The following is a 21,291-nucleotide window of genomic DNA, read 5'->3' on the forward strand; positions in this document are numbered from 1 at the left end:
AGAGTCCATGGAGGGGAGGCTGGTTTTCCTGGTAGACTAGACTGTGTCCACAACTCTTTGCAGTTTCTTGTGGTCATGGGCAGAGCAGTTGCTATACCAAGCCGTGATGCATCCGGACAGGATACCTTCTGTAAAAACTGGTGAGGGTCATTAGGGACATGATGAATTCCCTTAGTCTTCTGAGGAAGCAGAGGCACTGGTGAGCTTGGCCATAGTGTCTACTTGGCCGCACCAGAACAGGCTATTGGTGATATTTACACCTCAGAACTTGAAGCTCTCAACCCTCTCGACCTCAGCACCATTGGTTCAGACAGGGGTGTATGCTCCACCCCACTTCCTGAAGTCAATGACCAGCTCTGTTGTTTTGCTCACATTGAGGCAGAGGTTGTTGTCTTGACGCCATGTCACTAAGGTCTTAAAGACAGATGGATGGTGAAGCAAGGACGACCTTCCAGATGATGGAGGTCTCAAACAATGGAAAGTGGAAAACGTCATTCAGTCCCTCAACCCTGCTTTCCCGTTTTGTTAGATCATGCCTAGCCTACACCTCCGCATGATTTGTCCACCTTACCAGCAAGGGCTGGTGAGATTGAGCCAATCCTGCAGACAGTGGAAACTGCAGAGAGTTGTGGACACAGCTCAGCACATCACAGAAACCAGCCTCCCCTCCATGGACTCTGTCTACACTTCTCGCTGCTTCAGTAAAGCAGCCAACATAATCAAGGACCCCACCCACCCCAGACATTCTCTCTTCTCCCCCCTCCCATCGGGCAGAAGATACAAAGGCCTGAAAGCACGTCCCACCAGACTCAAGGACAGCTTTTATCTCGCTCCCACAGGGGTGGCTGGTTTCTATGATGGGCTGGCCTGTGTTCACAACTCTTTGCAAATTCTTACGGTTTGGGTAGAGCAATTTGGCCCATATCCCTCCAAACCTTCCCTATCCATGGACCTGTCCAAGTATCTTTTAAACGTTGTAATTGTATCCACCTCTACCCCTTCCTCTGGCGGCTCGTTCCATGGACATTCCCTCTTCTCCCCCCTCCTGTCCGGCAGAAGATACAAAAGCCTGAAAGCACGTCCCACCAGGCTCAAGGACAGCTTCTACCCCACTGTTATAAGGCTATTGAATGGTTCCCTACTACGATAAGTTGGACTCTTGACCTCACAATCTACCTTGTTATGACTGCACTGCACTTTCTCTGTAACTGTAACACTTTATTCTGCATTCTGTTATTGTTTTACCTTGTACTACCTCAATGCACTGTGTAATGAGTTGATCTGTATGGACGGTATGCAAGACAAGTTTTTCAAAGTACCTCAGTACGTGTGACAATAGTAAACCAATTTACCAATTCCAGTTCCAAGTGTAAACTGTGGTCATGGGAGCAGAGAAATGAACAAACTGACGAACAAAATGTTGACTGTGGGTGAACAGGATGTGTCCTGAACAGTTCCCAGCTTCTGCCACATGAGCATTGTTTTGGCATCAACAGACCTGGTAAAACCCAGCAAAGTACAATCCTCGGAGTGCTGGAGGTAGGGCGATTGCTCACCTGGTGAGCTGAGGGAGGAATGTTAACCAGAACACAGGGGTATCTGTCCCCTCCCTCGAGGTCATTGAGTGGTGGTGTTCCAGTGGAAAGTCCATGGCCCAAGTAACATAGATCATCCTGAGAGCAGCTGGGCAATACCAGCCAGTCAAAAGCATGCTCAAATCACAACTTCTTTGGCAAAATTTTTGATCATCTGATACTTGTTTTGGTGCCAAATTTTGTTCTTTTCTCGTAGAGTTCTACAGCATGGATTCCGGCCCTTTGGCCCAACTGGTCCATGCTGACCAAGATTCCTATCTAAGCTGGTCCCATTTGTCCATGCTTGGCCCCATATCCTTCTAAATCTTTCCTATCCATGTATCTGTCCTATCCTATCTACACTCCCTACACTTCTTGCTGCCTCAGTAAAGCAGTCAACATAATCAGAGACCCCACCCACCCCGGACATTCTCTCTTCTGCCCAGTCCCATCAGGCAGAAGATACAACAGACACCAGCGTTGGATGTGGCATACTAACACTAGAAGTTCCTCTTGCTAACCGATCAACCATGATAAATCCAGTGATGATGGAGTAAACAAAAATGTTATTGAGCAGGTTGCAGATCTTTCATCACACATTGCACGGTTGCAAAATCAGGTTGAGAAACACATTTTAAACAGGATTTCCTCAACAATATAATCTTTCAAAATAAGCAGATCTGGGAAGGGAAAGAAAAGATTGTCTGTGATCGCTCATCTCAGATGGTGATTTATTACAGTGGATGGTTCCCTTTGGAACTCCAGAAGTAAGGAAGGCATGGTCAGTGGGCAGCTGGGTCTCACGGCTGTCATCATCGGCAGAGAGAGTCTACAGGGATATTGGAGGAATCTTCAATGTCAGAGAGTCACACAGCACGGAAACAGGGCCTTCAGCCCAACTGGTCCATGCCGACCAAGATGCCCATCTAAGCCAGTCCCATTGGCCAACATCCCTCTCAACCTTTCCTATCCATGTACCTGTCCAAGTGTCTGTCCATGTACCTGCCTCAACCACTTCAACACTGAGACAATTCTGTATTGTTTTACCCTGTACTACCTCGATGCACCGTGTAATGAATTGACCTGTACGATCAGTGTGCAAGACAAGTTTTTCACTGGACCTCGGTACAAGTGACAATAATAAACCAACACCAATACCATTTGCACCTCCTCTGGCAGCTCGTTCCATACACTCACCACCCTCTGCCCCTCAGGTCCCTTTCAAATCTTTCCCCTCTCACCTTTAACCTATGTCGTCTAGTTTTTGATTCCCTTTCCCTGGGAAAAAATACTGTGCGCGTTCACCCTATCGAGGCCCCTCATGATTTTATACCCTTCTATAAGATCACCCTCAGTCTCCTACACACCGAGAAATAAAGACCCAGCCTGGCCAACCTCTCTCTATAACTCAGGCCCTCAAGCCCTGGCAACATCCTCGTAAATCTGCTCTGCACTCTTTCCAACTTAGAGTGTACAGGATCGGCCCATTGTCTGGTTGGATGGTTGTACCAAAGCAACACGATGAGACCCTACCCTCGGACCCAGCATGGATTCAGGGCTGACTATTCCAGATAAGATGAGATATCTTTAGTAGTCACACGTACACAGTGAAATGCATCTCTTGCGTAGAGTGTTCTGGGGGCAGCCCGCAAGTGTCGCCACGCTTCCGGCACCAACATAGCACGCCCACAACTTCCTAACCCGTACGTCTTTGGAATGTGGGAGGAAACCGGAGCACCCGGAGGAAACCCACGCAGACACGGGGAGAACGTACAAACTCCTTACAGACAGCGGCCGGAATTGAACCCAGGTCACTGGCGCCGTAATAGCGTTACGTTAACCGCTACACTATTGTCCCTGCCCAAATGATGTGTCCTCCGACAGTGTTTCCTTCAAGGCAGAGTTTGTGAACATCTGGCAACTCTGTACCTGGCGTTTGTCACCCACAAATCCCTCGACACAGCTGCTGCTGATGGCAACTGCAAGACCCATAGGACATTGCCTTCCTTATTTCCGGAGTTCCAAAGGGAAACGTGCAGTATAATGAATAATATTTCACCAGGTGCACTGATCTGAAGCCAGAGCTGTGTAAAACTTTAGTCAGACCACACTCGGAGTATTGTGTGCAGTTCTGGTCACCCCCATTACAGGAAGGGTGTGGAGACTGTGGAGAGGGTACAGAAGAGGTTCACCAGGACGCTGCCTGGATTAGAGGGTACAAGCTATAAGAAGAGGTTGGACAAACTTGGGTTGTTGTCCCCAGAGCATCAGAGGCTGAGGGGAGACCTGACAGAGGATTTTAAGATTATGAGAGGCGTAGATAGGGTGGACAGTCAGACTGTTTTCCCCAGGGTAGAAATGTCGAACACCAGAGGACGTGCTTTTAATGTTAGAGGGGCGAGTTTTAAAGGCAAGGTGAGGGACAAGTTTTTTACGCAGAGTGGTGGGTGCCTGGAATGGGTCACTAGGGGTAGGAGTGGAAGCAGGCAGTTTGGTGGAGTTTAAGAGGCTTTTAGATAAACACATGAATATGAAGGGAACAGAGGGATGTGGATGATACACAGGAGGGGGACATTTAGTATAAGTTGGCATTAAGATCAGCACAACATAGTGGGCCGAATGTCCTGTCCAGTGCTGGACTGTTCTATGTTCTATGTTAAGACTCTCAGCTCCTGCCAGCTTCTCTGTTCTCATCTTCGTAGAACACAGAACAGTACACACAGGAACAGGCCCTTCGGCCCACCATGTCTGTGCTGAACACGATGCCAAATTAAACTAAATCTCTTCTGCCTGCACATGGTCCATGCCCCTCCATTCCCTGCACATTAAAACCACATCCTCTAGTATTTAACATTTCTACCCTGGGGAACAGACTCTGACTGTCTACTCTATCTGTGCCTCTCATCATTTTAAAAACCTCTATCAGGTCTCCCCTCAGCCTCTGCTTGCTCCAGAGAAAACAACCCGTTTGTCCAACTTCTCCTTATAGCTCATGCCCTCTAATCCAGGCAGCATCCTGGTGAACCTCTTCTGCACCCTCTACAAAGCCTCCACATCCTTCTGTAATGAGGCGACCAGAATTTTTCACCTTTACAGATGACCAGTCCCAAACAAATCCTTGGATGCAGACACCAAGATCCAGAGGGCAGTCAGCGTCAGGTACCAGTAATTATGGCCATAAAGAGATGGTGCACGGAAACAGACCCTTCAGCCCATCGTGTCTGCACCGACCATCAACCATTCATTCACGCTAATCCTACACTGATACCATTTTATTCTCCCCACATTCTGATCAACTCCCAGACTCTACCCCTCACCCACACACTCAGGGACCTTTGGGACGTGGGAGGAAACCAGAACCCCCGGGGGAAACCCATGCGGTCACAGGGAGAACGTGCAAACTCCACACAGACAGCATCCGAGCTCAGGGTTTCAGCACCTGAAACTTGAGCTGACTGTTTATCAACAGTTGTCCTGCTCAGTATCTCCAGATTATCCAGAGTTATTTTTTACCTTTTGGTTAATGGGAGTGTGAGAGTAAATAAAGTTTCAGCACCTTCTCCTTCCCTCATTGACAGACCTGTTCCATGTCGTAAGTGCTTTGACCCAGACCCCAGTCCACAGGGGAAACGCTGAGCTGCCCACTGCTGCCACTTGATTACCCACTCCCACTCCCACTCCCACTTGGTCCGTGACCTCCTGTACGTAAAACAAGGCCCAACATAACAGAGACATGAAAGATTGCAGATGCCAGAATCTGGAGCATCCATCTGCTGGAGCATACATGGTCTCGACCTGAAACATCGACAGTTCCTTCCCGCCCCACAGACGCTGCTCAACCCACTGGGTTCCTCCAGCAGATTGTGTGTTGCTCCGGCCCAACACAAGCTTGAGGAACAAAGCTTCCCCCGGGCATGTTGCAGTCTTCCGAACTCAGTATTGAACTCTCCAATTTTGGAGAACTCTTTCTGCGTCTGTATCAGGACCCGCCATTCCTGTTGTGTAATCCAGCTATGATACTGTCTCAGCCCTGCTCTCTCCATTGGTACAGTCTGTCCCACTGACCATATCCCAGGGCCCTGCCATTAGCAACACATCCCACTTCTTGGTATTATCATCCTATTACTGCCCCCATTAACTCACTTGACCAGAAGATCAACACAACTTATCCCCACAGCAACCCTGACCTCACCCTATCACTGTGTTCCCTTTTTGTCCTAACCATTCATGGATAGATCAACACCTCTGAAGATCTATCCTGAGCCCAACACATTGTTGCAATCACGAAGAAGGCACACCAGTGGATCTGCTTCATTAGGAGTTTCAGGAGATTTGGTACGTCACCAAAGATCCTTGCAAATTTCTACAGATGTACGGTGGAGAGCATTCTGACTGGTTGCATCACCGCCTGCTATGGAGGCTCCAATGCACAGGATTGCAAGAAGCTGCAGAGGGTTGTAGACTCAGCCAGCTCCATCACGGGCACAACCCTCCCCACCATCGAGGACATCTTCAAGAGGCGGTGCCTCAAGAAGGCGGCATCCATCATTAAGGACCCTCACCACCCGGGACATGCCCTCTTCACGTTACTACCATCGGGGAGGAGGTACAGGAGCCTGAAGACCCACACTCAATGATTCAGGAACAGCTTCTTCCCCTCCGCCATCAGATTTCTGAACAGTCCATCAACCCATGAACACTACCTCGTTATTCCTTTTTTGCACTATTTATTTAATTTTGCAACTTACAGTAATTTTTATGCCTTGCACTGTACGGCTGCCACAAAACAACACATTTCACGACATACATCAGTGATAATAAACCTGATTCTGATTCCCCACACGCTCTAAAAACTAAAACTTCGGATGAATGGTTGTTGGCCTGAAAACATTAAATCTTCCTCTCTCTCTCTCTCTCTCTCTCTCTCTCTCTCTCTCTCTCTCTCTCTGTCTCTCTCTCTCTTCCCCCCCCCACCCCACAGATGCTGCCTGATCAGCCCAGTGTTTGCACCAGTTTCTGTTTATATCCCCACATGTGTGTCTGTCCTGATGCAGCAGATGTGGAGGGTCTCTGCTGTCAAAGGGAGCTTTCTGTGCCTTTCAATTGTAATCTTTTGATTCAGAGATGAAGGGTCCACAATCAAAGGAGGGGAGATTATCGGTGAGATGTTCAGTGGTGTTCAGCTCCTGACCCATTGGATCCAGGTCACCACTTGAGGGCAGCAGAGTTCCATCATCAGCCCAAGGCAAAATCCTGCAGATGCTGAACATCTGAAACAAAAATGCTCCAAAAACTCAGCGGGTCAAGCAGCACCTGTGGAGGGAGAAACTGTAAACATGTTCATGTCGTGGTGGCCATCACAAGGACTTGGCTGAGAGAAGGGAAGGACTGGCAGCTCAACATTCCAGGGCTGGTCATTGACTTCAGGAAAGGGGGTCGTGCACACGCACCTGTCTACGTCAATGGTGCTGAGGTCAAGAGGGTTGAGAGCTTCAAGTTCCTGGGAGTGAACATCACCAACAGCCTGTCCTGGTCAAATCACGTAGAAGACACGGCCAAGAAAGCTCACCAGCACCTCTACTTCCTCAGGACGCTAAAGAAATTTGGTTTGTCCCCTTTGACTCTCACCAACTTTTACCGATGCACCATAGGAAGCATCCTATCTGGATGTATCACGGCTTGGTACCGCAACTGCTCTGCCCAGGACAGCAAGAAGCTGCAGAGAGTTGTGGACACAGCCCAGCGCATCATGGACACCAGCCTCCCCTCCTTAGACTCTGCCTTTACCTCTCGTTGTCTTGGTGAAGCAGCCGGCATAATCAAAGACCCCACCCACCCGGGACATTCTCTCTTCTCTCCTCTTCCATCGGGTAGAAGATACAGGAGCCTGAGGGCACGTTCCACCAGACTTAAGGACAGCTTCTACCCTGCTGTGATAAGACTATTGAACAGTTCCCTTATACAATGAGATGGACGATGACCTCAAGATCTACTTTGTTGTGACCTTGCACCTTATTGCGCTGCACTTTCTCTGTAGCTGTGACACTTTACTCTGTACTGTTATTGTTTTTACCTGTACTACATCAATGCACTCTGTACTAACTCAATGTTGTTACGGACTCAGTGAAAGTCCCTTTAAGATAGAGAGTGTGTGTGTATGTGTGTGTGGGGCGTGCTTACGTCAATAGAAGATAAAGGACGTAATGACGTTGTTGAAGAAGGAAGAAGAAGAAGGAGAGAGAGAGAGAATGGAGAGAGACACCAGCCTGCTTGTTTTCTCTATCGATGGATGAGAAACAATAACTGTGTCTGCCACTGAAATCCATGTATGGAAGTTGGAAGTAATCCGGTGGAGTTCACTTTGTTGCTGACCTGTAGAAGGAAACAGGTATTTGTGTGTGGACGACCACGGTTCGGATGCTTTTCGGGGTGAGGAAGTCACTACCGAGTAAACACTGAAGTGTCGTTTGGGTTCCATCGTGGAACATTTGGATTTCGTATGTACTCTCTCTATGCTTTTCTACATCTACATCTTATCTTCAGACAACGGTGGTTGTTGAAGAAACCCTTGCTCATGTTTCACCTTATGGCTTGCGGAACTGAACTTTAAGAACCATTCTGGAACTGGGAGTTTTGGACTTTGTCACACACACACACACAAGAGTTTAGTTTTGGGGTTAACGTTCGAGGTTTAACATTTTCGAATTCTAACATACTAACATTTTTTTTTACTTTTATTTTACGTATTATCATAAGTAGTGATTAATAAAATAGTTTTTAACACTAAATCATGCTCAGTGTGTTTCTTTTGTTGCTGGTTTGTGACAAAATTGGGGGCTCGTCCGGGATTTGAACGATCTACCTCGTTATGACCTTGTACCTTATTGTCTGCCTGCACTGCACTTTCTCTGTAACTGTAACACTTTATTCTGCATTCTGTTATTGTTTTCCCTTGTACTACCTCAATGCACTGATGAGATGAATTGATCTGTATAGATGGCATGCAAAACAAAGTTTTTCACTCCACCTCGGTACATGTGACAATGATGAACCAATTTACCAATTTTAATTTACCAATTTACCAAGAGCTTCTGGAGACAGTATGTGGGTGGTCCAACTAAAGGAGGGGCCATACTGCTCCTTGTATTGGGAGATGAGCCTGGACACGTGCTGCCATTTCAGTGGGGGAGCATTTTGGGAACAGTGATCACAACTCATTAAGTTTGAAGATAGTTATGAACAAGGAACAGAACCTCGGGGAAAGTGCTAAAGTGGGGAAAGGCAAATTACAACAGTATTAGGCAGGAGCTGGGGGGAGTAGATCGCGGACATCTGTAATTAGCCAAGTCCACATCTGACATGTGGGAGTCATTTAAAGACCAGCTGGCCAGAATTCAGGACCAACGTGTTCTGATGATGCAAAAGAGAAAGGAAATGCATGCAAGGTTTAGGAAGTTGAAATCAGACAGGACCATGGGGAATACAGAAGCAGGCGGGGAATTAAACAGGGAATCAGGAGGGGTAAGTGGGGCCATGAAATGTCCTTGACGAGTGGGATTATAGAGATCCCAAGGCATCTCATACATACATTAAAAACAAGGAGGTAGTTAGAGATAAAGAAGGGAATTTCTGGTCACCTCACTACAGGAAGGATGTCGAGGCTTTTGAGAGGGTGCAGAGGAGGCTTATTAGGATGCTGTCTGGATTAGAGGGCATGTGATATCAGGAGAGGCTGGACAAACTTGGGCTCTTTGGAGCAGCAGAGGCTGAGGGGTGATCTGTATAAAATTATGAGGGGCATAGACATGGTGGACAAGCAATATCTTTTCCCCATTATTGAGTGATCCAATACCAGAGGGCATGCATTTAAAGTGAGAGGGGTAGGTTCAGAACAGACATGAGGGGTACGTTTTTTACTGAGAGAGTGGTGGATGCCTGGAATACGTTGCCTGATAGGGTGGTGGAGGCAAATTCATTGGGGGCTCTTAAGAGGGGCTTGGATGGGCACATAAATGAGAGGAAAATGGAGGGATGTGGGCATTCTGTAGGTAGGAGAGAATAGCTATGTCAGCACAACACTGTGGGCTGAAGGGCCTTTTCTGTGCTGTACTATGTTCTGTGTTATATGTCCTGTGTTCTGCTGGAGCCAGGGAAGAGGGCAAGGTTCCGACCAGAGCTTCCCATCGGTATTCACCAAGCAGAAGGACACGGGGAACAGTGAGATCAGGGAGAGGTGGGCTGATGTTCTCGGGCAGGTTGGTATCAATGAGGAGGAGGTGTCGGGTCTCTTGAAGAACATTAACATGGATGTCCCCTGGGCCTGATGGTTTATCCCAGGATACTGAGGGAGATTGCTGGGGCCTCTTTGTATCCTCTTTAGCCACAGGTAAGGTTTCAGAGGACTGGAGAATAGCCGATGCTGTTTCTTTGTTTAAGAAGGGAAACAAGGAGAGGCTAGGAAATGATAGGCCTGTCAGTCTTACATCAGTGGTAGGGAAATTGTTGGGGATGATTCTTAGGGATAGGATTTACTCACATCTGGAAGAGTATTGACTTGTTGGGGACAGTCGTCATGGCTTTGTGAGGAGAGGTCGCGTCTTACAAACCAGAATGGGTTTTTTGAGGAGGTGACGCAGTGATTGATGAGGAAAGGGCTGGTGGATACGGTCTACATGGACTTTAGTGAGGCGTTCGACAAGGTCCCACACAGCAAGGCACAGGGGAGTCACCGTGAGATGGTAAATTCCATTCAGGTTTGTCTAAGTCAGAGGGTGGTCGTGGAGGGGTGTTTTTCTGACTGTCTGTTTTTCTGTCTGTGACCGGCGGTGTTCCGCAGGGATCCGTGTTGGGACCACTGTTGTTTGTGATATAATAAATGATTTGGGTGAAAATGTAGGTTGGCTGATGAGTAAGTTTGTAGACGACACAAACTGAACACTGTTATTCAACAGTGTTGTTCTCAACACTGGTGCCCCACAAGGCTGCGTCCTCAGCCCTCTACTCTACTCCCTGTACACTCACGACTGTGTGGCCAGATTCTGCTCTAACTCCATCTACAAGTTTGCAGATGATGCCACCGTTGTAGGTCGTATCTCAAACAGTGATGAGTCAGAGTACAGGAAGGAGATAGAGAGCTTGGTGACATGGTGTCATGACAACAACCTTTCCCTCAATGTCAACAAAACTAAAGAGCTGGTCATTGACTTCAGGAAAGGGAGCGGTGCACATGCACCTGTCTACATCAATGGTGCTGAGGTCGAGAGGGTTGAGAGCTTCAAGTTCCTGGGAGCGAACATCACCAACAGCCTGTCCTAGACAAACCACGTGGATGCCATGGCCAAGAAAGCTCACCACCACCTCTACTTCCTCAGGACGCTAAAGAAATTTGGTTTGTCCCCTTTGACTCTCACCAACTTTTACCGATGCACCATAGAAAACATCCTATCTGGATGTATCACGGCTTGGTACGGCAACTGCTCTGCCCAGGACAGCAAGAAGCTGCAGAGAGTTGTGTACACAGCCCAGTGCATCACGGACACCAGTCTCCCCTCCTTGGACTCTGTCTTTACCTCTCGTTGTCTTGGTGTAGCGGCCAGCATAATCAAAGACCCCACCCACCCGGGTCATTCTCTCTTCTCTTCCATCGGGTAGAAGATACAGGAGCCTGAGGGCACGTACCACCAGACTTAAGGACAGCTTCTACCCCACTGTGATAATACTATTGAACGGTTCCCTTATACAATGAGATGGACTCTGACCTCACGATCTACCTTGTTGTGACCGTGCACCTTATTGCACTGCACTTTCTCTGTAGCTGTGACACTTTACTCTGTATTGTTACTGTTTTTACCTGTACTACATCAATGCACTCTGTACTAACTTGATGTAACTGCACTGTGTAATGAATTGACCTGTACGATCGGTTTGTAAGACAAGTTTTTCACTGGACCTCGGTACAAGTGACAATAATAAACCAATACCAATACCAAAGATTAGTGGAGTTGGGGACAGTGAGGAAGGTCGTCAAAGGATTCAGCGGGACATTGACCAGTTGGAAATGTGGGCAGAGAAGTGGCAGATGGAGTTTAATCAGGACCAGAGTGAGGTGTTGCACTTTGGGGGGTCAAATGCAAGGGGAAAGTATGCAGTAAATGACAGGAGCCTCAGGAGCAGCGTTGTACAGAGGGATCTCAGGGTGCAAGTCCATCGCTCCTGAGAGTGGCAACACAAGTAGATAGGGTGGTAAGCAAGGCACACTGCATGCTTGTCTTCATCGGTCGGGGCGTTGAGTATAAAAGTCATGTTGCAGCTGTATGAAATTTTGGTTAGGCCACATTTTCAGTATTGTGTGCGGTTCTAGTCATCCAGTTACAGGAAGGATGTGGAGACTTTGGAGAGGGTGCAGAAGAGGTTCACCAGGATGCTGCCTGGGTTAGAGGGTCTGAGGTTAGACAAACTTGGGTTGTTTTCTCTGGAGCGGCGAAGGCTGAGGGGAGACCTGATAGAGGTTTATACATTAATAAGAGGCAGGGATAGGGTAGATTACTGGAGTCTTTTTCCCAGGGTGGAAATGTCAAATACTGGAAGGCATAGCTTTAAGGTGAGGGGGGAAGATTAAAGGAGATTTTTGAGGCAAGTTTTTTACACAGGGACTGGTGGGTGCCTGGAACAGGCTGCAGGGGAGGTGGTGGGGGCAGATACGATAGCAGTGTTAAGGGGCAGTTAGACAGACACGTGAACAGGCAGGGAATGGAGGGATACGGACCATGTGCAGGCAGAAGGGATTAGGTTAGACTGGCGTCATGGTCGGCACAGACATGGTGGGCCGAAGGGCCTGTTCCTGTGCTGCACTGTTCTGTGTGTTCAGTGAAACTTTGCTTGACTTGCTAGATGTTAAATCCTGCTGTCTTGGATGAAAAAGCAACTTGCCGATTCACACACAGTGTGATCCCACAAACAGCAGTGATAGGTCAATGATCAGCCAATCAGTTCGCAGAGGGTTTATGCTCTTGGTTGACAATTGAAGATTAAATTCAACACAGATCACAAAGGAACAAACCTGCCGTCCTTTCAAATGCCCTGGGATCTTTCCTTCGATTTCAACAGCCAAGGGTGGCTTTAGGTGGTGCCACAGTCAGGGGAACTCACCTCCAACAATGCTGTACAGTGATGGCACAGTACAATCCCAGCTGTACAGGGTCTGACACTGACACACCCTCACACACATGCACGCACACACACATACACACACGCACACACACACGTACATGCACACGCACACGCACACACACACACAGACACATGCACACACGCACACACGCACAGACACACACACACACAGACACACACACGCACACATGCACATACACACACGCACACACATGCACACACACACACACACACATGCACATGCACACACACACACACACACACACAGGCACACACACACGTGCGCGCGCACACACACACACAGACGCACAGACGCACATGCACACACACAGAGACACACACAGACACATGCACGCACACACATATGCACACACTCACACACAGATACACACAGACACACACGCACACAAACACAGACACACACACACACACACACACACACACACACACACACACACACACACACACACACACACACACACACACACACACACACATGGATTGAAAGGGAGTGGAACAAGACCAGGTAGGTACAGATCAGACCCGATCTGCTGGAACCCAGAGGAGTGATCCGGGCTCCTGCCTCGGGAGACGTCTGCGTCCACATCCTGAAACCACATCCTGTTGATTTGTAAATTCTGCTACAAGCACTTTGCATCCCTGGGAAAGTTAAATAGTCACTGAGAGCCCATTGGGAGTGGAGACACCAAGGGCTGAGATCACAGTCCAAGCAACACCAGCCTCCACAGAGCGGGGTGTCGGACAGTCTCCATCAGAGAGCAGGATCGTACGGAGGAGCCAGTGGACAGGGAATGATCGGCAGGGAAGGGCTGTGTGAGAGTCTGGTGCTGTTTCAGTGGTAAAATCACCAAACTAGACACTCAGGGGCCAGGATTAACCAACAGAGACCATCCACAGGATGGAACAGAATTAGGCCATTCAGCCCATCGAGTCTGCTCCACCATTCAATCATGGCTGATTTATTCCAACCCCATTCTCCCACCTTCTCCTGTAACCCTCAACCCCCTTACTGATCAAGAACCTGTCAATCTCTGCCTTAAATACACCCAATGACTTGGCCTCTACAGCCGTCTGTGGCAATGAATTCCACAGATTCACCGCCTTCTGGCTGAAGAAATTCCTCCTCATCTCAGTTCTAAAGGGACGTCCGTTTATTCTGAGGCTGTGCCCTCTGATCCTGGACTCTCCCACTGATGGAAACATCCTCTCTGCCTGAGTTCAAATCCCACCCACAGCAACTGTGGCATTTAAACTCAGATAATCACTTGGAATTTGAAGGAAAACATCTACCCTCAGTAATGGTCTGCACAAAATTACTGGATTGCAGTGAAAACTCTTCCAGTCCTCCAGCAGGGGATGTCTGTGACCTTTCCCCTGCCCGGTCTGTAGGTGACTCTTGACCCAGCCATGTGGTTGACTCCTGAACTGCTCGGTGAGAAGGTGCAGAGCCACCGCGTGTTACCACCATATGTTACCACCACATGTCCTTTGTGGTGTTGTCAGCAGCCCATACCTACATGCTCCAACCCAGGTATATTTGCAACCAAGCCCATAACCACATAGAGTCGCACAGCACGGAAACAGGCCATTCAGCCCAGCTGGTCCATACTATCCAAGAGATCCATCTAAGCTAGTTCCATCTGCTCGCTGTACCAAGATACAGCGAAAAAACTTTGTTTTGCGTGCCATCCAGACAGATTGCTTCATGCACAAGTACATCGAGGTTGTTAAAAGGAAAACAGAATGTAGAATATAGTGTTGTAGTTACAGAGAAAGTGCAGTGCAGGTAGACAATAAGGTGTAAGGGCCATGATGAGATAGACTGGGAGATCAGGAGTTCATATTCTCTGTATGAGAGGTCCGTTCAATAGTCTTATAACAGCGGGATAGAAGCTGACCTTGAGCCTGGTGGTACGTGCTTTCAGGCTTTTGTATCTTCTGCCCAATGGGAGGGGGGGGGAAGAGAGAGTGTCTGGGGTGGGTGGGGTCTTCGATTATGTTGGCTGCTTTACTGAGACAACGAGAAGTGTAGACAGAGTCCATGGAGGGGAGGCTGGTTTCTGTGATGGAATGAGCTGTGCCCACAACTCTCTGCAGTTTCTTGTCCATTGGAGAGAGAATAATCCACAGGGCTGTGAGGAAAGAGCTGGGGAATGGGACTGCAGGGTTTGTTCCACTGAGGGCTGGCATAGAGATGATGGGCTGAAGGGCCTCTGACTGTGCTCTAATGATTTCTTGATTCTAAAATCGCACAGACACCTAAGTTGACCAAATGAGGTTGGTTTCAACGGGCTGCCGTGACGCCTGTTTCTGGCAGATGCTTGGGAAGCCCAGCTGAAAGTCCCGAACAAGATGACGGTTATGGAGTGGGGTCCCAGCCTCGCTTCTCAAAGTGGAAGTGGTGGGTTTGCCCAGGTTCTGAAGTCAAGCAGTCCTGCCTGGGTGTGAAAGGTCCATGCGTGTTTAGATTAGACTCATAGAGTCATACAGCACAGAAACAGGCCCTTCAGCCCAACCGCTCATGCTGCCCTCCTGAGCTAGTCCCATTTGCCTGCCTTTGACCCACATCCCTCGTAAACCTCAATCAATTACTGATGAGAATTCCTCCAAAGCTACACCACCTCTGGTCTCCTTCTCCACTCTCCCCTCAAACCATCCCTGAGTGGAATCTTTGCCACAATGTCTTGTTCTCCTCCACTCTACCCTCTTGCATACATAACCAGAATTCTGCTGGTTCCACGTTGCTGGATATGAGACAGCGAATTCCATGAGCAACAATTTACACGGCCTTTTCCCTCAACCACTCCCCACCCTGCTTGAAGTTTCCTGGTTATAATTGCGTTCATTGAAAGGCTCCTAACCACTTTATTTACTCAAGGCCCAGCCCTCTGCATTGCCTTTGGGAAGGTGTGCCAACAGATTTAGTTCAGCCCCAGCTGATGTGTGGGACAGCTGGGCCCAGGAATGTTGCCTTGTGTAAGTCAGTTTATTGTGAGGCATTTATCTCAGTGTTCCATTACATTCATGACATTCATTTTGATTCCTGCAATCCCACAGCTTTCAGATTTCCACCTTTCCTTGTGACATAGCAAAACGCCTTTCAACTCACCAAGTCTATGCTGGCTCTCAGAACAATCCCACAAGGGGAAAGTACATAGTTAATGGCAAAGCCCTTAACAGCACTGATGTACAGAGGGATCTTGGGGTCCAAGTCCATAGCTCCCTGAAAGTGTCCGCACAGGTTGATAGGGCGGTAAAGATGGTGTATGGCATACTTGCCTTCATTGGTCGGGGCATTGAGTAAAAGAGTAAGGAAGTCATACTGCAGTTATATAAAACTTTAGTTAGATCGTTCTAGGAGTATTGTGTTGCCCCATTACCGGAAGGATGTGGAGGATTTGGAGAGGGTGCAGAAGAGGTTCACCAGGATGCTGCCTGGATTAGAGGGCATGAGCTATGTTGAACACACTTGGGTTGCTTTCTTTGGCGCACCAGAGGTTGATAAGATAAGTAAGTTATCTTTATTAGTCACACGTACATCGAAACACACAGTGAAATACATCTTTTTGCATGAAGTGTTCTGGGGCAGCCTGCAAGTGTCGCCACGCTTCCGGCACCAACATAGCATGCCCACAACTTCCTAACCCGTACGTCTTTGGAATGTGGGAGAAAACCAGAGCACCCAAAAGAAACCCATGCAGACACGGAGAGAACGTACAAACTCCTTACAGACAGTGGCCAGAATTGAACCCAGGTTGCTGGCACTGTAATCATGTTACGCTAATCAAAGTTTATAAAACTATGAGAGGCATAGATAGGGTAGACAATCAGAATCTTTTTCCCAGGGTAGAAATGTCAAATACTAGAGGACATGCATTTAAGGTGAGGGGGGGAAAGTTTAAAGGAGATGTGTGGGGCAAGTTTTTTACACAGAGAGCGGTGGGTGCCTGGAATGTGCTGCCAGGGGTGGGGGTGGAGGCAGATACGACAGAGGGGTTTAAGAGGTTGTTAGACAGGCACATGAATGTGCAGGGAATAGAGGGGTATGGATCAGGTATAGGCAGAAGGGATTTAGTTTAAATTTGGCATCATGTTTAGCACAGACATGATGGGCCGAAGGGCCTGTTCCCGTGCTGTACTATGTTCTTGTGTTCTCGCAGCCGTTATTGAACCAGATTGAGAACAACCGGGTTCGCAAACTTAATCCCTGACATACCCACCAGTCACAGAGTTACAACCTGAGGATCTGTTCATTCCCACTCTCTGCTCTATAACAAATTCTCAATCCTTATCAGCGCACATTACCCCCAATTCTGCACTAACCTTGTTGACCAACCTTCTGTGTGGGTCCTTATCAAAAATCTCCCAAAAATATAAATGAATTCCCAGAGTTATACAGCACAAAACAGGCCCTTTGGTCCAACTCGTCCATGTCGACCAAGTTGTCTACTTGAGCGAGTCCCATTTGGCCTGTGTCCTCTAAACCTTTCCTGTCCGTGTACCTGTTGTACATCTACCTGTCCCCCCTTATCTACTTACTGGTCACATCTACATAGAACCCCAATGGATTAGTCAAACGGGACTTTCCTTTCACAAATCCACCCTGATTCTGTTCAATCTTTTACATTTTTTCAGGTTGTTCTGTAATTACATTTCATTGTGGATTCCAGTACGTTCAGCTCACAGGTTAGCTCTTCCATTTTTTTCTCTCCACACCCTTTCTTAAATATCAAGCTCACACTTGCTAACTTCCGATCCACAGGAACAATTCCAAAATCCATGGAATTCTGAAAAATGGGAACCGATTGCCAGCGAAACCTTTATCGCTATAGTGTGTGGAGGATTGGATTTTGGAATTTATCAGCTGTTAGCCTCACCAAATTAAATTGGTAAATTGGTTTCTTATTGTCACGTGTACTGAGGTACAGTGAAAAACTTTGTTTTGCGTACCATCCATACACATGATTTCATCACATCAGTACATTGAGGTAGTAATGTCTGCATTGGGGGACCAGCAATGGAGAGGGTCAGCAGCTTTAAGTTCCTAGGCATTAACATGTCGGGTGACCTGTCCTGGGCCCAGCACATAGATGCAGTCATAAGGAAAGTACACCAGCGTCTTTACTTCCTGAGGAGGTTAAGGAGGTTCAGCTTGTCACCGAACACTCTAACAAACTACTACAGATGTGCTGTTGAAAGTATCCTGACTGGTTGCATCACGGTCTGGTACAGCAATTCGAATGCACAGCAACATAAGAAGCAGCAGAGAGTAATGGACTCGGCCCAATAATTCACGGGCACATCCCTCCCCACCATCGGGAGTATCTACAGGAGGCGCTGCCTCAACAAGGCAACATCAGTCATCAAAGGTCCCCACCATCCGGGCCGTGCCATCTTCTCACAGCTCCCATCGGGCAGGAGGTACAGAAGCCTGATGTCCCACACCACCAGGTTCAGGAACAGCTACTTCCCTTCAACCATTCAGTTCTTGAACCAACCAGCACAACCCTAATCACTACAGTTTAGCAACACAATGACCACTTTGATCACTTTGCACTAAAACAGACTTTTTTTTGCTCTAATTGTGTTCTTTCTTGTAAGAACTATGTATAATTTATGTTTAATTTATATTTTTCTTGTGAATGCTGCTTGTCTGATGCTCTGTGCCTGTGATGCTGATGCAAGTTTTTCATTTTACCTGTGCACACCTGGACGTGCAGATGACAATAAACTCAACAGCGTTTCACTGTGTGTTTCAATGTACGTGTGACTAATAAAGAAATTTTATCTTATCTTACAAGAGAAAACAATAACAGAATCCAGAATAAAGAGTCACAGCTACAGAGAAAGTGCAGTGGAGGCAGACAATAAGGTGCAAGGCCATAACGAGGTAGATTGTGAGGTGAAGAGTCCATTTTCTCATACTAGGAAACCGTTCAAACGTCTAATAACAGCGGGGTAGAAGCTGTCCTTGAGCCTGGTGATACATGCTTTCTGGATCTACTTCAGTTCCTCATTCTCACTCAAACCTTTGGGGGTGGTGTGCCCTCTACCATGAACGGAAACACAAAGTACTTGTTAAATTTTTCTGCCCGTTCATTATTCCTCTTTACATATTCTCCCATCTCAGTATATAAAGGACCCATATTTGCCTCTTCCTTTTGACATTTCTTTTTACAGCTCAGGTTGGATACTGTATAATGTTGTCCCATCAAACAGTCTACAACAGAGACAGCATGGTGAAGTTCCCTCCTCACTGTCCTGCCACACACTCCCAAGGCAAACACAGCACAGTTTACATACAGAGTAAAGCTCCCTATGCACTGTCCTATCACACATTCCAAGGACAGAGGCAGTACAGGTTAGACACCGTAAAGTTCCCTCTATAATGTCCCATCATATTCCCAGGGCTGGTTTGAAGCAGTGTAAACTTCCCCCAAACTCTCCCACAATCAATCCTTTTAAAACTCCCTCAAACCCCTTCCCTAAAAACCCAGAAGCAGTTAGCCTTTCCAATCTTGCCCACTTGTACAAGACTGGTGAGACCACACTTGGATAACTGTGCACCCTAAAACTGTAGATTTAAGTGGGGTACTGTGTCCAGTTTAAGGTGAGAGGGGAAAGATTTAAAAGTTACCTGAGGGGCAACTTCTTCATGTTGAGAATAGTGCATACACGGAACAAGCTGCCAGAGGAAGTGGATGAGGCAGGTGCACTATCAACATTTAAAAGACATTTAGGCAGGTACACGGATAGGAAAGGATATGGGCCATATGTGGGCAAATGGGACTGGCTTTGGTGAGCACCTTGGTCGGCATGGACTAGTTGGGCCGAAGGGCCTGTTTCCGTGCTGTATGACTCTATGACCCTAAGGCACTGAGCCCAGTTGTGTTCCAGCCATCACTGATCCACAGTTCGAGTTCTAAACAATTGTGTGTCAGTGTTTAAAACCAGAACCTGGTTACTGGGTGCCAACTTCACCCTGTGAGGAATCCTCCCAACAATGAGGAGTATCCCACCGAGGGTCTCCCCCATGACCTGGCTTGTCTCCAGATGTGAATTCCTGGGAAAAGTGGAGGAGTTTTCCAGGAATGTTTGTCAGACGGATGAGTCACGTACTTGAATGATTGGAATCTCTGAGTGAATCCCAAACCACAGAGGATTACAAAAAGACACAGAATTATACCAGGAACCAGGGAGGGCAGTGCAGTTCTGGGGATGTTACCACAACATTCTCCCTGCTGACTGGTAGGAGGCGGCACAGAAAGTAGGGTTGTGGCTTCCAGCAGCAGGGAGGTTAAATCTAAAGAACAGAATTAAGGTAATTCAGGAAATAGGGGCAAGGATTTTACGCAAAGAGTTACTGTGGCCTGGGAAGGGATGCGTGAGGGATAGTGGGGGCAGATTCTGCAGGAACGTTCAAAATGAATTGGAGGAAAGCTCAAAAAAGAAAAAAAAACGGCAACGGGGAGAGGAAGGGGTGTGGGGAGTGGGAGGCATGTGTGGTGAGGGGAGGGGAAGCTGCTGATCCATCCAGCTCACACTCCACAGATCATCGCCTCAAATCTGATGTTGGGCCACACAATCTGTTCACTTGCCTGACACCCGACACCAACCTCTGGAAACAGACCCTTTATTCCGAGCTCCATCAGGGGAAGAGATTCCCAGGCAGACAGAGGAGAAGGTTCAAGGACGTTCCCAAAGTCTCCGTGAAGAGGTGTCCCATTCCCACTGACCCCTGGGGATCTGTGTCCCACCACAGCTCAGTGTGGAGAAGAAACGTTGGGGACGGGACTGAGAACCTGGAGTCTGTGCATCGGGAGCTCACAGAGACCCCACGTGGGTGGTGGGAGGGGCGTACCACCTCACAAATGAACACCCCCACACCATCACATCCCCCCTGCCCAGTCTGTGGAACCGTCCATGGGTCCCAAACCGACCTGATCCGTCACCTACAGCCTGTCCTGGTCAAATCACTTAGATGCCACAGCCAAGAAGGCTCACCAGTGCCTCTACGTCCTCAGGAGGCTAAAGAAATTCAGTTTGTCCCCTTTGACTCTCACCAATTTTTATTGATGCACCATAGAAAGCATCCTATCTGGATGCATCACGGCTTGGTACGGCAACTGCTCTGCCCAGCACCGCAAGAAACTGCAGAGAGTTGTGGACACAGCCCAGCACATCACGGACACCAGCCTCCCCTCCTTGGACTCTGTCTTTACCTCTCGCTGTCTTGGTGAAGCAGCCAGCATAATCAAAGACCCCACCCACCCGGGACATTCTCTCTTCTCTCCTCTTCCATCAGGTAGAAGATACAGGAGCCTGAGGGCACCTACCACCAGACTTAGGGAAAGCTTCTATCCCACTGTGATAAGATTCACAAAGGAAATGTGTCCCATCGACTTCCCCCAAGGGAGGAATCGGAATATCCAGGGACTGGTGAAGGCCACCCCCCAAAGCAGAAAATACTCCTTATTGTGTAGAAAATCACAAGCAGCGTAGATAGGGTGAGTGCACACCGTCTGAT

Source organism: Pristis pectinata, chromosome 1 (assembly GCF_009764475.1).
Source record: "Pristis pectinata isolate sPriPec2 chromosome 1, sPriPec2.1.pri, whole genome shotgun sequence".
NCBI lineage: Eukaryota > Metazoa > Chordata > Chondrichthyes > Rhinopristiformes > Pristidae > Pristis > Pristis pectinata.